The sequence below is a fragment of the Passer montanus genome, unplaced genomic scaffold (genome assembly GCF_014805655.1).
Source record: "Passer montanus isolate IOZ18808 unplaced genomic scaffold, ASM1480565v1 scaffold20, whole genome shotgun sequence".
NCBI lineage: Eukaryota > Metazoa > Chordata > Aves > Passeriformes > Passeridae > Passer > Passer montanus.
Genome location: NW_024366592.1, coordinates 9239841 through 9257281, shown reverse-complemented (window position 1 = coordinate 9257281; position 17441 = coordinate 9239841). Strand labels below are relative to the sequence as shown.

Sequence of the window (17441 nt, the reverse complement as noted above, 5' to 3'; positions counted from 1 at the left end):
ATGTAAGAAGCTGTTCTCAAACAAAATGGCCTCATTCTTTTATTTCTATTTATCTAGCCTGTCTTCCAGAGAGCTCTTTTTGGCTATCAAGTCACATTTATTTAGATCTCTCTTTTGTGTGACCAAGACATTGTCAGCCAGTTCCTGGCTTTTAACTGCTTGATTCTGCAAACTTATTTTTTTTAAAAAACATTGGTTTGTGTATAAATTCATATACTTCATTTTAGGAGCAAGTTGAAAAAAAAACAGCTTTCCCAGCATATGGAACCATATGTACCCTCACAGGGGCCAGCAAAATGGCTGAGCTATTTAGACAATATAACTGAGACCTCCACTGGAGTTAAGAGTGTGCAGCCAGACCACTGAAAAATTGTTTTCTCATGCAGGGTGGTCTGCAGCCCATGTCTGTCAGTAGCTGCTGAGTGGTCAGCAGCTCATCTGCAAGAGATGTGTTAAACATAAAATTAAATATATGTTAAAGACGGAATATCCTCTTTGAGGAAGAGAGGGTGTGCTGTGGGTTTGCTGTGAACCACTGGGTTCACAGCTCCTGCAAGGTTTGGGAGCTGCTGGTCTTTGTGGCCAACTGATAGAAGAAGGTGGGTCACCTTCTTTTCTAGGGATTTCTTCAGATCAGCTCTCCAGAGCTCTTCTGGAGATCTTTGATTCCAGTTGCTGTGAAAGAGTGGATCAGACATCCCTCCTGTCTCAGCTCCAGCCCATCACTCTCTTTCTGGTGAAGGTAGTCACCTCCCTCTACCTGCACTACCTAGGTGCTGTCACCAAGAGAGAGGTGCCATCTGTGCGTGCTGCTGGTTTGTCTTATGCCACAGTGACCTCCAGAAGCAGAGAATTACAGAAAATCCTTGCTTGACCCTTGGTTCTGCTTTAAATTGGTGGTGGGCTGGTAGAGCTTTTAACTCCAGAGGCCTGATCCAGCCTAAATTTTACTATTTCTTTGTTGTCTAAAGATTGCTCATGTACCAAGTACATAGTTCTGCAGGATTTTCTTAGAGACGAGCAGCTGAAATTAATGTAGCTCTGCCTAAGCAAAGACAATAGAAAGGATCTTTTGGCAGTGCTAATCAGGGCATTGCTGGTAGTTATTTATTTGAAAAACCAAAACAACAAAACCCAAACAAAACAAAAACAAAAACAAAAAAACAAAAACAAAAAAAAACCACAGGAAAACATAAAACCATACAACCACACAGCCTTAACTTAGGGCAGTTTTCTCACTCCCCTCTTCTGTCCTTCTCCAAAGTCTGCTGGTTGTCCATATTGCCCAGCTGCCAGCCCTGCCCTTCTGAACTCAGCAGCCTCTGTTCACTGCAGCCTGCAGAGCAAACACAATGTGCTTGTGTCCCAGAACGCTTTCAGCACTGATCACTCCTTTTAAATGGTGCTATAAACACCCCCTGGGGGTTTGCTGTGTGATGATGCCTTGTGTGAGCACAGAGATCTCCTCTCCACACGTGCACAGAAACAGCTGAGAGTGAGCTGCTAGGTTTGGGCACATCTCTTTTGGATTGTGGACAGATTTCCAAGGCGGCAGCAGCACATCCACTCCTGGGATACAACTTAGTGCTTCCTTTCAGTGTTTGAAAGCCTTGCTTCGAAGCTTCAGAACTTCTAAATAAGGCAGGCAGAGCCTTTCTTAATATTAGTGAAACACTGTGGTTTTCCCTAAATTCATCCTTGAAACGGCTGGGCTAATTTTGCTGGAACTCTCTGAAAAATATTTAGCCCTAGGCAAGCATATTACAGGGAACATTTCTTCCTGAACACTGAATGCTTGACAGTTGCAAGCGACTGAAATCAGGGTCTTGTGAAAGGGAGTAGGAGGCAGATTTAACTATTTCATCTGTGCTAGGTGTCTGCCTATGCTAACATTTCCGGTTGGATGCATAAGTAATATGTGCAAGTCCGTAAAATATCCTTTCTTTTTAGGAACCAGATTATTCTGGTAAAAGTCATCTAAGTCTATGGAATTACAAGATCATAAACCTAGTACAACATTGGAAAATCAGACTCTATGGATGTGCTCTGTGTGTGGTATGAATCTATTTGCAATGTATATATAAATAAGATTTGTGGTGAAATGAGAAAAACAAGCTGCTTGTATATCATCTAGGAATGAGCCCTATGTTATGCTTAATATTTTCCAGAGACAAATGTGGTGACAGACTTATCAGAAACACTGGCTGAAATGAAGATGTTGGTCCAAACATCCTCATCATCCTTTATCCTAAAGCCAAAGCAAAAATGAGATGTCCCAGTGGGTGTGGGCCGTGGTAACATTACTTTTTATCATTATCATTATTATTATATTCAGATGTTGGTTGTGTTTACAATTACAGTGCTGGCAGATGGACTCTATTAGAACTGCCAAATCTGATCATCTAGCCCCAAATCTGATCATATTACTGAGAACACAGTCTGGGATTTTACGGGGGTCGGAGACAAATTGGCTCCTTCTTCCTCACCAGCTTATCTTGCCATATCTATTTCAGAGTGAGGCATATCTATTTTATTGAGCCTCTGCCACTTGCTCTGGATCCTTCTGGGTGGCTGTGGTGCAGAGACCAAGTAAAGTCGGTGGCTTTGCACTCTGGAGGGAACACATGGGTGTCCTTACGGATTTGGCAGGTAAGTGAGCTCAGGTTCACTGTGCACAAAAGATGAACAAGGGCTTGCTTTCCCATTTTAGCATTCCCTTTCTTTTGGGTTTTTTTTTTTAAAGGGAGATGTGGAGTTGAGGAGAGGAAATGCCTGACAAGCCAGTGTATGTAATTTCTCTGTGGTCAGGCTCATTATTTTTCTGTCCCAGGAACAACAAGCCAACAGCACTTGCATAGTGTACTTTTCATCCAAAGAGTAAAGTGGGCCCAGCAGCTAAACTGGGGCAAAAAAAGAATCCTTCAGGCAGGTCTAGCTGCCAGCACTTCAGGGAGTTTTCATTACACAGACTCTGTTCCCTGGGTTTGATGGCCCACTGAGTGAAAATGGAGAAATGAGGAGGTTATCTTTCCCTCAGGAGTGAAAAAAAGGCTCTTTGGAAAGCAAGGTAAATGCTCTGATTATATGCAGACAAGGAAGAGCCAAGGAGGCAGGAACCCCAAGGAAATTGCCATGTACTAAATGATTATTCTGAAGAAATGTTGTAGGGTAAATAGTGGGGCAAAACTACTTGATCCTGACTCCAACAGAAGGCCTGTTTTCTCCTGTAGGAATGACTCCCTGCAACTGAATATTAAAGACTCTCAAAAATCAGCAGAAACGTTCCAGTCCTGCTTATTAAATCTTGGGACAGGAGCTCATAGGGCTTTGTGAGAGCAGCCATTCTCCTGTCCCACAAAACAGAGAGATTCCAAAGCCTCCCCATTTACCTGACAGGGTACTGGAAAGGTATTGGAGCCAGTCAGCCCAGCCCTAATTTAGGGAAGAGGATTACTGATATCCCATCTGACTGCCAAAAACTTGGTCACTGAAGTGGTCTGTGGCAGCATCTCTTTTCTTGAGGTTGGCAAGGGCTGCTGCAAGTGGAGGCCCTCTAAAGGAAAATGTTCATTTTTATGAAGATGAAACTTATGGTCATGGTTTCTTTCCTTGGAGAAAACTGCTTGCAGACATCCTGGGGTTTCAAGGAAATTGAAATTGCTTTTTTATTAGCAAAAATATTCATTGCATCCTACCCTGCCTTTGTACAGTGCTTCTGCCATGAGACGCCTTGGAGAAGGCTGCAAACTCAGCAGGGAACACGCTCGGGAGCAGGCAGTCAAAAGCAGCTTCTCCTCAGAGCAGAGATGCCATGGGAGACAGGAATCCACTGAATCCTGAAATTGGTGGGAGACAGATATCAGGAACTTGTTTCTTACAGAGATTTCTTCTACCTTGGGTGGGTGCAAAGGGTTTCTGACAAACAGTTTGCAGGGTACCCCGGATTCCTGAGCACCAGAGTTGGTTGTCCCTGCCATTTGTGGAGGCAAGGTACCCAGTGGAGCTGATGCAGTGCTGCCAGTTCTCTCATAGCAGCAAAACCTGGATCCACAGAGACTACTCTATTTTGAGCTCAGGAAAAACTGTGACCTTGCTTTGCAAATGGTGAGATTTTCCTGATCTATTCAGCTCAACAGCTGTGAGAGCGTGAGGGCTGGGCAGGTGGAGAGAGGAGGGTGATCCACAGTTTCTGCCCCTCAAGGTGATTTCTGCCTGCTCAATAAAGCTGTCAGCCCTCAGGTGGGTGAGCCCTCACAGTTGCTCTTCCTGCCTTCCAGGTCTCAGCACTGGAGTTGCGCAGTTTCTCTTAGAGCTGGTAAGTTTCTTCTAATTTTCTTTGCCTTTTTCTAAGCATGCGCTCAACTCTTTCTAAAGGATTTAATAATTGATTTGTACTGATTTCCTGCATGGTGTTTCAACATAATGTGAGAGACAATCCAAACGGGCTGAGTCAAAACCACTGCTGGGTGTGCAAGGGGAAGGTGTAGATAGAGTTGTCAGCACAGCTCGTGGAGAGGAGCCACTTTCTCCCTTGCCCTAAGCAATAGGTATTTAGGTTTTTCACGACTAAGAATGCAGCATTATCTTCTCCTTAATTCTTGCTTGTTGTTACTTAGGTGTTGTCTTTTTATTTGAATGAATAAGTAGCTCTGAAGAGGAAATACAGTGTTTGGTGTTTTTGTTTGGCGTTTTCCTTTTTTTTTTCCCCCCTGTGGACAAATGCAGGGAAGCTCTGCTTTGTTGTTATTTTAAGCAGCTCATTTTTGCTGCCTGACCTATGTGACTTAGTTAAGGTCACAGGAAAGTGCATCTTTTTTCCCAGATTGCATGATGTGCTTTATGCTTTGGGCTATGCTAATAATTTTGACTTCTGGGACAGAAGGTAGGGATAAAAAGACACCTTAATTCTACTAGACCTTGCTAAAGCTTCTCGCAGGAATTCTCTAAGCTTCTTCTGTAAACTGCATCATCCTCTGGTTTCATCTTGAAAATTAAGGGCATCAACTGCCCCGTGAAGGACAGTAGCACAGGCTGTTTTCCAGCAGAAGGATGACTATAACAGAGCTGTCAGTCCTGTACTTTCTGAGTTTATACAGTACCATTAAGCTGGCTATCATCTCTTCCACGATGTTTCTTCCAGTTATTTTGTATATTGGGAGTACTATATGCTGGAGGGCAAGGCTGCTGTTATTAAGGGGCACATGAACAAACTGGAGAAACTGGATGACAGAAGCATGAAATATAAGAAGCCAAAGTCCTGCAGCTGTGAAATAATAACCTCATGCAACAGTACAAGCTGTGGACTAGGTGGCTGGCAATCAGTTTAAACTAAAAGCATTTGGAAGTCTTGATGGACATGAAGCCGAACATGAGTCAAAAATGTGTCATTTCAACATGAGGAGCCAACCAAACCTGATATGAGATGCAATAATGCCAGCACAGCTGACAGGCCAGGGCAGGAATTGTTCCCTGTTAAGATCTTGTGAGACCACACCTGGTGTAATGCACCTTATTCTGGCTCCTAAATAGTGTTGATAAAAGCATTGATAAACTGGAGCAATTTTAGTGAGTGGCCACTAACATGGTCAGTAGGCAGGAGTTCCAATGTTCAAGGAAGGCTGGGGGAGATGGGTTCCTGCAGCTTTAAGAGAAGGCTCAGGTGGGAGTGAGTGATTTCCTTGAGCTACCTAATGGGGGTTGCAGAGACACCAGAGCTGCTGAGAGGTGCCTGGAGAGAAATGACAAACAGCACCAAGCAAAACTCAAACCAGAGGGAATTCCTATTGTGTCTGAGGAAAAAGTTTTTCACCTGGAGAGAGATGCAGAGGTGCCCAGAGAGACTGGAGGCCTGAATATTACCAAAACTTGACTCTGCAAGACCCTGAGAAATGTTGAAGCTTTTAACGGAATGGATGGACTAACTGTTTTATTATTCGATGTTGCCCTGTTTATTAGTGTCCCTGTATTAAATCTTCTCCCAGTGTATGAGATTTCTCTATCAGACTGTTTAGATATTCAAGTTACAGCTGTTCATGGTCTCTTACAAAAGAAGTATGTGTGCCCTGCAACTCTTGCAGCATAGATATAGACCTAAGCCCGTGAGCACCTGGGTATGTCTTGGTGCTGTGCATTGTGTTTCACCCTGCCCTCACTGAATGCAAGTGCTGTGTTCAGAGAGGTTGGCTCTATCACTCTTAATATTTATATTTAATTAATGTCATTAGGGCTTTCTTATAAATTAAAAAGTTAATTCTTCACATAAATGAGTGATTTCAGACATGACCTCTTGCTTTATATTGAATGGCTGCTTTTTAAATATACATTTCATAGGAGGTGTATTAATTTTGCCTTGTAATCATAATTACCATTTGATTCCCAGAATTGATTTTGGGAAAAAAATACCCTTGTATAATTCCAGTTCCCTCACTAGTGGTTCCCACTCCTTTACTTGTCTCCCAGTCCCTGGAATAGTAGACAGGACTGTGGTATATGTCTACTGAGAAGATCAGAAGCAGCTGGAAAGGAGTGGGGCTGTGGAACTTCCCTGGCTGGTTCCCTGTGAGCCCCTGTGCCTCACCATGTTCCCCTGTCCCCTGAAGAACCCTCTCATCACCTCACCCACCCCGAACACCAGATTATTCACTTGTCTGGCCCTGGTACAAGCAGAAGGGCAAAGCCCTGTGGTGAGGGTTGTTGTAGATGGCTGGAGGAGAGGTGGGAACGCCTTCAAACTACTGCGAAAGGAGAAGCTGATGGATTCTTTCCCATCTGGGCATCAGTAGGCAGGTTACTGTCTCACAGCTCTCCTCGGTATCAGACAATCTGTCATTTGCAAAGGCAATTAAAAAGTGCACCACAAGATCCTGCTCAGCTGAGCAGAGGCGGGAGGGCGCAGGCTGTGTGAGATGAATGTGACCTGGAGCTGTCACAGGTGCTGGCATCGGTCCCCGAATGATGTCAGTGGCAGAGCTGCACGGAGGTGCCTGGAGAACGACAGGCTGCTTATCTCATTTGCAGCCCAGCCTTGCTGAGCTGTGAGAAAGGTCACACTCCTCACTGCTGCATTAGGCTTCTTCAGACCCTGCCCAGAGGCTGCCAGTGGGTATGGAAGAAAAAAAAAAGAAATGAAACCCAAAGCCAGCCTTAGAGAGAAGGGAAATGCAGGCACAGCGTGTTACTGCACTGAGAATGCAGTGTTTGCCAAATACATCCTGTTCCTTTTCCACTAGCAGATAAACCACAGAGAAAACAAGCCTTTGCTGTTGCTGTCAGCTGATGAGGTTATTTCTTTGGTTCCCTCTGAGAGTATGGGGCTGGAGATCCTGGAGTCCCTTCTTGCTTGTATTACCTTGTGTTACCAGGGGTGTTGCAGTGGCTGTAAGCTTCTTTCATTTGCATTTCCCCTTAAAAATAGCAAGGCTAGTGACAAGGAGACAAAAGAGAGAGGGAAAAAGATTTTGGCTTGGTCACTTCTGCTTCCTTGGTAATGGTGTGAGAATATTTTTTTAGGAGGAAGTCAAGCAACTTGGGGTTCTTGAGGACAAAGTTTCATGAGGTCCTTCAGACTGTCACAAAGCTCTACTACCCTTTTGCAGGAGAAGGACTCTGTTTTCACACTAACAACTCTACTATCTCACTCTGCTTCTTGGTGTATTTAGAATATGCCTCTTCTGATAAAGGGGGAAAAAAAGAAATTAATTTTCTCTCAGAATCTAGATGATACTTTGACCAGTGCCTCCTTCAGCAAAACCATTCTTATGTAATAGCAAATACTGAGATTTTATTTCTCTGTAATCTAATACATTTTTACTTCACAATAATGCAATGCAGCAGTTGAACTTTCAGTGCCAGTGTAAATAGTTCCTACCTCATATTATGAATGATTACATGATACTCTGACACATCTCTAAAGCTCATCTGCTCTTTTGAGCATTTTAGTGTTCCCTAATAAAGCCTGAGGAAGATCTGAACCTAATGGAAATGCATTCAAGGTGTAAAGTGTTTTGAACATGTATTTGTTTCTTTGGGCAGCATTTGAGCACCAAGAGTAGAGTAAAGCTGGGAGCAGGATAGAGCCCCCACATCCTCAAGTCTCCAAATGTTTGCTACCAAATTGCAGTACTGATCTGTATATTTTAACTGGGTCACTGAGAGCCATTTGAATGCTTCATGCTCTGCATCTTCCAAGTAATTGCAGTTTAAGGATTCATTTTAATGTTAATTTTCCCACTTAGACATTTGAAGCTGAGCTTGGAGTTATGCAAAAAGAGGCATATCTCGATCTGTTTTGAATCTGAAATTAACCAAGTGTCAGTATAAAACCAACCCCACATTATATCTTTACACATTAGAACTTTTTATATTGTATTTTTGAGATGGAAAATGATAAAATTTTCACTTTTAGAAATTATTCTGTCTTAAAAAAGGAATTGATAAGTTATTTTAAGAACCATAGGACAAGATGTTCCCTCACACATTTATGTCTCAGGCTCTGGTTGTTTCATAGCAAAGACTGAATGTTTACACTGCTTCATCTGACCCACATCCCATCCAACTTGTCTGCTCTTTTTTTCATTCTTTGTAATTCTTTTTGCATCTCTTTCCAAAACATGGCTCTTAAGATGAGCCCTGTCACCTCCAGACATTAGAACTGACAGGAGCTTTAGGAAAAGGAAAACCAAGGGAAGCTTTGTGATGCTTGATTGAAATTTAAAGCTGAGGGAAGGGGCTCCTGGCTACTTCTCCAGACTGCACCCCAAAGCCAAAAGGAGCCTGATTTTCTGGCTCAGGGCATCCTCCCCGTGTTCTGGCTGTGTAAAAGGGGAATTACAGCTATGAGGAACTTCAGCAAACCGAACCTCTCTACTTCCTTCTCACAGCAACCAGCACAGATGTTTTAGCTTTGCTGTAACGCTGAGCTGATTGTGTGTTAAAGTCCTTAAGGGAGAACAGCCACTTCCCCAAAAGAAGAGAAGCAAATTCCATCACAAAGGGGTTTGCTATGTAACGAAGAGCTTCTGCCAGCTGGCCACTGGGAAGAGGCAGCTTCAGATGAACTTGGCATGCAGGTGGAGTGGCTCTTGAGGCAGCCTTAGTGAGCATAGCTACCAGGAGTGAGTTGCAGTGGTCACTGATGGCAAAAAGTGGCTGGATTGTTGGGATTGTCCCCAAAAAGTGGGATTGTTGGGATTGACAGGATGAGGAGAAGTTCTGAAGATAAGAAAAAAGCAGCTGAATTAGATTAGGGCTTCAAAGCAAATGGTAATCTTTGAATGACCAGGCAAGAAAAGCAGCTTCATAAGCAAGACAAAATGATGGCTGGACAGTAAAGAAGGCCAGTAAGTGAATGATACAGATTTTATTGCAGAAATATGCAGCAAAAGAATGTAATTATAGACATGATTTATTAAAATGAGCTGGGAAGCGTCCCAGTTTAAAGAAGCTTTTTATAGAGGAGGCAGCCCACATATTGCCTATCCAATTAACAAGAGAGATTTGTGGACATAGGATGTGGGAACTGGCAGCCACAGGGTGAATGGAAGTGTGTCTGTAAATCACATTTTGACAAGCAAGGGAGAAGGCCTGGCTCATCACAAGCACTCTGCTGTCTCTGTCTCTTTTCCTTGCAATCCAGAACTGAAGTGTTTGTCCCTTCAAACAGCTGTCTGCCTTTGCTTCTTTTGATGCTGTGAAGTTCATCAATATTCATCAGAACTGGGGAGAGAGATAGATAGAGAGGGACTAATTTTCAGCAGAAGCAGCTGAATGACACACTGGCAACAAGGCCAGATGCTTTGCATTTTGGGGTCTCCCACCCTGGATACTTCCCGTGCTGCCACAGTGCTGCTGGCTGGAGGAGATCTGCCAAGGATTCAGATGTGATGGTCACACTAACCGTACCAGCTCCCAGTGAGAGTGCAGGAAAATCTAAGCAAGCTTGCTAGGTGGTAGGCAGAAGCTTTAAAGGCTGTGCTGTTGTGTCTAGCCTGTTGGCAAAAGAAAGCTTTCACAATTCTTTAGAGAACTTGTTGACTAGTTAGTTGGATTATTTATATATATTTAAAATAAATTATTATGGTCATTTAGTTTTTAAGCAGAAATTAAGGTTTTAAACCTGTAAACTTCTCCAAAGTTCTGGTCTGAGCAGGCTAATTCCATTTATCTTGGTCTATGAAGTGGCTTCCTCACTATTAAAGATGACAAAGCATCTGCACTTGTTTCAGGATTTGCTAATGTTGTTTATGTGTTATGTGCACAGCTATGTATGGGGATGAGAGTGTAAAAGGAGCTTAGAACCTGTTTCAAAAGCATCTCTGTCACTCAGGGCAATGGCAGTTGTTAGGGATCTGCAGGGATTTGTCACCCTGGGAAGAGAAGCTGTGGGAAGTGTTGGGCAGAAACGCCTCGCAAGCCGTGCAAGACAGCTCTGTCACAGCAGCAGAGACCAAGCCAGTTCTGCAGCTGGGGCTGCACCATTCAGTGCCTTCACTAACCAGCCATGCTGAGCTCAGGGCCAGCAGGAGGTGCATTCAGCAATGGCAACCCAAGCCCACAAGACTCCTGCTCCTCATGATGGTTTTACTTGCAGTGGTTCCCTTCAGATTTGGGGCTTGGGACCCTGCCTAGGCTCTGCTGGTATCTATGGGTGCTACAGGTGGATGTCTTATTATTCCCTGGGCAATGACAAATAATTTGGCTTTTGCCGGGTCTGGCTGATCTGTGCTGGTTGTGGCAGATCAGAAGTGATTCCAGACTTACCACAGCTGTTCCTTCATCGGTTTGTCACTGCTCCCTGCTGAGGAGAGTAAAATCTCACAGCTGAGCTTGAGAGCAAGGCAAACACTTTATTATTTCTTTACTGTAAGTAAATTTTCTTTTGTTTTCAGGAGGGCCTCTATACCAAGCAAATTAAGACATTTCTTCTATACAGTAAGTGGCAGTCCAAAAACTGATTTGCTCTTGGAGTTTCCAGTGAAATTGCTGTGCCCTCAGGCTGTAGCTAAGTGAGCTCAGGTAGCTGCTGTGGGTACCCCAGAGTCTGAAGTTTTACATTAGCAACATATTTATCTTACAGGACTGGAAGTCTTCATGGAACAACAATATTCTCCACTTGAAAATCTTTATCAGATGGAGATTTCCATAATTCTGTGTCCATAAATACAGAGAAAGACAGACACAAACTCCCAAATGGCTAAGTGCTTTCTGTAACTGTCTGATATTTAGGAATCTCATTTTGTGAAGGACATGCAAAGCTTCTGCCTTTATTTTTTTCTTGTTGTTGTTGTTGTTTGGTCAGATCCAAACAAAATTTTCTTTTGTTTTCAGGAGGGCCTCTATACCAAGCAAATTAAGACATTTCTTCTATACAGTAAGTGGCAGTCCAAAAACTGATTTGCTCTTGGAGTTTCCAGTGAAATTGCTGTGCCCTCAGGCTGTAGCTAAGTGAGCTCAGGTAGCTGCTGTGGGTACCCCAGAGTCTGAAATTCTACATTAGCAACATATTTATCTTACAGGACTGGAAGTCTTCATGGAACAACAATATTCTCCACTTGAAAATCTTTATCAGATGGAGATTTCCATAATTCTGTGTCCATAAATACAGAGAAAGACAGACACAAACTCCCAAATGGCTAAGTGCTTTCTGTAACTGTCTGATATTTAGGAATCTCATTTTGTGAAGGACATGCAAAGCTTCTGCCTTTATTTTTTGTTGTTGTTGTTGTTGTTGTTTGGTCAGATCCATTTGCCACCAATCCAGATTTGCTATGGGTTTGAGATGTAAATGTGAAACTGACCCAGCATCACTGAGATTTGCCTGGTTTCATGTCTGAGTTGGACGTGCCTTTGGCAGACGGGCACTTGCAGCTGATCCAAACCCATTCAGAAGCTCAGCAGATGCTTCTCTGAGCCTCTTCTGGTTTTTGAAAATGGAAACTAAGCATAAAACCAGGTGTTTTCTGTGCCATCCTGAATTATGTATTTTATTCTTCTTGTTAAAACATGTCTGACACATCTTCTAGTTTATCATTTTCAAACGTGACAGAGTGTAAAACACCAAGTCCTACCTGATAAATGGTGTTGGGACTCGAGGAACCGCTTTTTTTCCCAAGGCTCTGGTCCAGTTCTCTTGAATTCAATAGCAATTGAATTCAGTTGAGGGGGACTGAATTCAATCAGCAGGGAGTGAGTGCTCTGTGTGCTGCAACACTGCAAATAAAACTGAAATTAGTCATGGGCTTTGCAGAAACCCCACACCCTGCATTATGCAGGAGTTCCAATAAGAAGGTCTTGAAAGTCACTTTTAACCAAATTCTTGACGAAAAAGGAACCTACATTTTTGAGATTAACCATCAGAGGATGTCTTTACAAAAAGTTTTTAGAGGAGGCAGACCCCTCCTTTAATTATCTGGTCTGAACATACCAGCAGGGGTTTTTTTTGTCTTGTTTTGTTTCCTTTAAAAAAGAAACAAAGAAAGGGTGCCTTGAAAATGGTAAAACCATTGCCACCATGCCTGCAGGTTTGCAAAAATTCAGAGAAAATGGGTTGTCATATCCCAGATATTCCACAGGGTGTTTGGACATAATAATGTAGTGATAGGTTTTGCATTTATCAAGAATGATCACCTTAATACTGAGCTAAAACGCTAAGTGGAGAAAAAACTATTGTTGTTGCAACTGGCCTGAATCTGGCAGGATTCTTTGTTGTTTGTGGCTTATATAATTGAAATTATTTTCCAGCTTCTACAGCTATGGATTCTCTGCAAGCTGAGCTCAGACAAGGAAGGGTGATAGCAGGAAAAGAAAACCTGCTGCAAACCCTTCTGAAGGCAAAAGGTTGGGACCTCTGGCTCACAGCAACTTGCAGAAAAAGCCACCATCATTTGTTTGCAGTGATTTAAGGTGAGCATCTTAGCCCTGTGTGGGATTTCTTGCCTTTGAAATGCATTTAGTTAATTATTACATCCTAATTTATTTTCTACTCTGGAATAAACCTTGCTGTGGGGTTTATGCAGAGCATAGGACAAGATGGTGCTTTTCAGTGGCAAGGCTTTGACTCTGGCATAATTTTTTTTTGCAATGTTAAACCACAGAATCCACAAGGGAGGTGTCATAATAGCAAAATGCTGTTAAAAGTGATGATGTATTTTATAAGGGCTTCAAGCGCCTCTCATAATATTTGCAGATAATCTCAGTTTGCCAATTTGTCAAGTCATTATTCCCCATCTGTGATACCCAGTGATAACCAAAGAGATTTTTAATCCATTTTTATCAACATGAGTGAGTTCATCATGAATACATTGAAAAAACAAAATGCAAGCATTAAAATCCATGTGAAGAAAATATATTGTTTTTCTAGCGTGGACTCAAACCTGCACAACTGCAAATTAAAAGGTTCAGGTCTTCATTTTAGAAACAAAGGGAAGTGATCTGCTTTTGGACACTACTGTCCACTCATTTTGGTATTTTCTTTCTCTGGTTAGTGATCATGAGCATATTTTGTCTGGCATGAGACAATTTCACATAATCAGGTGCATAAACGAAAAGTCAAGGGTTGCATACCAAATAGGAGTGAATGCTGCCTCTAACCAGTATGAGCACACAGTCTTCTCTGGTTAGTGATCATGAGCATATTTTGTCTGGCATGAGACAATTTCACATAATCAGGTGCATAAACGAAAAGTCAAGGGTTGCAATTAGCCATTCACTCCTAGCAAATAGGCTGCCTCTAACCAGTATGGGCACACAGTCTCAGACCCACAAATGGCAGGCACTTTGCTGTCCCTGGAGAGGAGCAAAGTAGAAGTTTAAACCTTTTTTCCATGGCCTGTGTGCAGACAGACATCAACACACATCCTCTCCCCACAGACTGAGCAGGACCCACTTCAGCAGTGCAGCAGAAGCTCCTTTAAGTAACAGGTGGAGACCTCTGTGCTGTGCCTTAAAACTTTTGGGTGCTGTATTGGTTTGGACAACAGTGATGTTAAGTAGAACTTTTTGCCTTGCACATTAGCACCGGGGACCTAAAAGGGACCCAGGCCTTCCTCTGGCACATATGTTGGATCAGGCTGTGTGCTCACAGCATCCTCTTCCCGAGCTGCACTATTACAGCTGGACACTAGAGAGCTCCTTGTACCAAAAACCGCTCAGCAGTGCGAGGGGAGGCTCCCTGAGAGGCGCCTTCCAAGCAGTCCCCCCCGCCCCCCACTCCTTTCTAGAGGAATTTTACTTGGGTTTTACTATTGTGTTAAAAATTAATATTCTCAAGGAAAAGCTGTCTTTGCCAGAGCGATGGCTGCAGCTGTAACTCCACACCTCCTACCCCCAGCAAGACAGATTTTGCAGTTGTAACTTGGAAACTAATTACACAGATAGCAAAAAGTAAATCAAATGCTGCCAGCTTGGAAATTATAATTAAGTTTTCCTTGCAATAACAAACACTCAATATGTGATTTATTATGACTATTGCTATATTAATGATAGTAATAGTCTATGTCATGCACCTATGCAGAGTACATGTTTTCATTTAAATTGCCAGATTACAGTCCCAGATGCAGGATGAATTCTAACTAGCTCTCTGCAGTCAGTCTGCTGATAACCTTAAGCCTTACAACACACAAGCTATTGCCAAACACTACCCTATTAGCAAGCAATAAAACAGGATGAAGACTGGGTCTACTTTTTTTTTCATTAGCTGTGTTTGACCTGTCCCCCACTGTTGCCTTTACCCTATCAATCTCTTATTAAAAACCAAAGCAAAATCCCCTATGCTGTCACTGTAAGGGCATATGCAGTCCAGCTTTGCAGACTCTGACACAAGCACAGGCTGCTGCAAGATGCTGGAGAGAAGAAACAGTCCAATTCTATTCCTGTAGGGATTTTGCTCAGGGGTTGATTTGCAGTTAATCTTGTCCTGAGGTCAGCAGCAGGAGGGCACAGGATTTTAGTGGGAATGGCTGAGGATTTTCCCTCCCAAGCAAGTCCTGTCTCACTCCCACCTCAAAATCCTGGGACACAGACTGGAAAAGTCTGTATGAAAACTACAGAAAGACTGGGGAATGCCTTGTTCCAGCCTCTGCCATGCCCTGTGGTTGTGCTTAGCCAGGGCAGGGAAACATCTGGCACTCCTGGGATCTGTAACCACAGCCCTGTTGAGGAGTTGGTGTCTGTGCTGCTGCTGGCACAGCTGGGAGTCCAGGCTGGCACAGCTGCCAGGGTGGTGCCCGAAGTTGAAGGCTTGCTGTTGCAGTTGCTTAGTGACACTTTCAGCTAGATGGACCAATTCATTATAAATAATAATGTTCCAGATCCGATTAGATTACTTGCAGGCAGCCTGACAGGGCAAAAATAGTTATTGCTGCCTTCGCCTGGATGTTGAGGAGGATATTCTGCAGGAATGAGTCAGATCTGACTGGGTTTCTGTAGAAAGCCAAGGAATCAGTTTTGAGTTCTGAGGAAGCTTCTCTTCCAGGACAACTTGACTGTGTTAGCAACAGTGAACTGAATTGTGTCGTGATCATCTTGTCACTTGGTTTCCAAAACCAGCATGTGGCAATGACCGCTGAAAGATGAAATCTACTGTTTATTTCTTTCTTCTTTTCAATCCATGGTCCTCTGAAAATTTAGAGATAACTGCAAAAAAAAGAAAAAAAGGGATTTTCAGAGTAGGGCAGCCCCAAAGAAGGTTAGTGTGGAAGTAAGAGGCTGCCTTTTGATTCCTCTGAAATGCTCTCTCAGGAGTACCTCTCTCAGGAGCACCTCTCTCAGGAGCTGTGTGAGCCTTAGCCATGCCATTCCAAACCCATACTCTGGCTCCCATACGTGCAGAGCAAGTCCCTGGCATGGCACTTATCAGGCATCTTCCTAAATTGCCTTGAGGTATCTGGAGGATTCTCTCCTACTTTTGTGAACCAGAGGGCTCATAATGATAGAAAATGTAACAAAATCCAGCAGCAACTCGCTGAACTGGAGCTAACAAAATGAAAGGGTGTGGTGAAGTCAGAGCTAGCAGCCTCTTACAAAACCACGGGTTCTCAGAAAACTCTGTTTTATTGTTTCCATCCCTGGGAGCTCACATTACACCCCAGCTAAACCTAGCAGGGTCCTGTCATTCATCAGGCAGTTTTATGGCATGACAGGAGTCTGGAAAATTAGAAGCCAGTTAAACAAATTAAAAAATTTAATGGAATCCTCTGTCTGCATCTTGAAAAAGAAAAAAGGAAATGCCTTGGGATATCTTTTTCTCATAGGGCGGATCATATTGGCCTCCAAAAGACAACAACATCAAGGTGGCCACTGGAGAGAGAGAGAAAATCTTGCAAAATTTTATGAAGGAAATGAAAATGTGATTCCTGTCAAGTTACCCCTCATAAGTCCGTCTTTTCTCATCAACATCTCGTACCATGTGATATTCAGAAAAAGTGAAAACACTAGCTGTGGCTGTGAACTACTTTTCCCCTCTAATTTTATTTTGCTTCAACTGTCCAGAGAGCAAATCTTTTGGGAGGTATCCAAGACCTCAACATCTAAGGAACCCTTTCTAGAATCTAAATATAATAGTTCTGCCAATTTGGCTGACACATGTGGTTACTTCAGTGACAAAGAACTCTGGGACCTTCTAAACCCTTACTCAAAAAAAAAATAAAAATCCCCCAGTATAGCTTTATTTATTTCCCCAAAATATTTTGATATGTGGTCTTTGGGAAAATGGCTAATTTAAAATTATTCTTATAAACTCTTAGTGAATGGATGGTGATCCATAGGCTATTCCTTTCATCAAGATGTCACCCACTGTCATGTCTTACTAATAAGAGTTTATAGATCAGCCATGAGCATAAGTAGTCTCAGTGACACAAATTCAAACTCAGCAGCTCAGCTTACTGCAGCTTAGCATGGATTAATTTCCCATGGCAGACACCAGGCTCATGCCAAAAAAAGACTAACCCTCACCTTTATGATTTTTCTCTTCTTCACAATTGTCAATCTATGTAAGTAGAGAGATAACAAGAAATAGGCCCAAATTACAAAGTGTTGATCTCTGCAGCACTTTGAAGTTGGGCTGTGCCTGAGTTTTCCTTTAAGCTGCTCTCCCATCCTTTCCCTTATAAAAGTATTAATTTTCTTGTGTTTTTACCCTTTTTACCAATAGGTCTGGTTAAGCAGCAGTGATACAAATGAAATTGGCTCTCAGGTAATTAATTTCTTTCTGTCTTTTCCCAAGCAAGGAAGGACGAAGAGTACAGAGGAGTAGTGTGGTTTGGCAGAATTGTTTGTTTGCTATTATGATTTTTGTTTATGCTGGAGAGTGTTGGCCTTTCTGCCCTGAGAAGGTGACATTGACAAGAGTCACAAAAATCCTTAGGTCTTGCACAGAAATCACTCATTATTCCTGAAGCAGCTTCCAGAGAAGCTCTGTCTCGGTGTACATGACCTCTAATCTACAA

At 42.8% G+C, this 17441-nt stretch overlaps 1 long non-coding RNA gene across 1 annotated transcript; it reads left to right on the top strand.

The window, feature by feature from the left end:
* Nucleotides 1–3628: 3628 nt before the first annotated feature.
* On the top strand, nucleotides 3629–17188 carry LOC120501519. Its single transcript, XR_005627323.1, has 3 exons — nucleotides 3629–4315; nucleotides 12739–12900; nucleotides 17147–17188. It is a non-coding gene; the product is annotated as an uncharacterized LOC120501519 (long non-coding RNA).
* The last annotated feature ends 253 nt before the right edge of the window (nucleotides 17189–17441 follow it).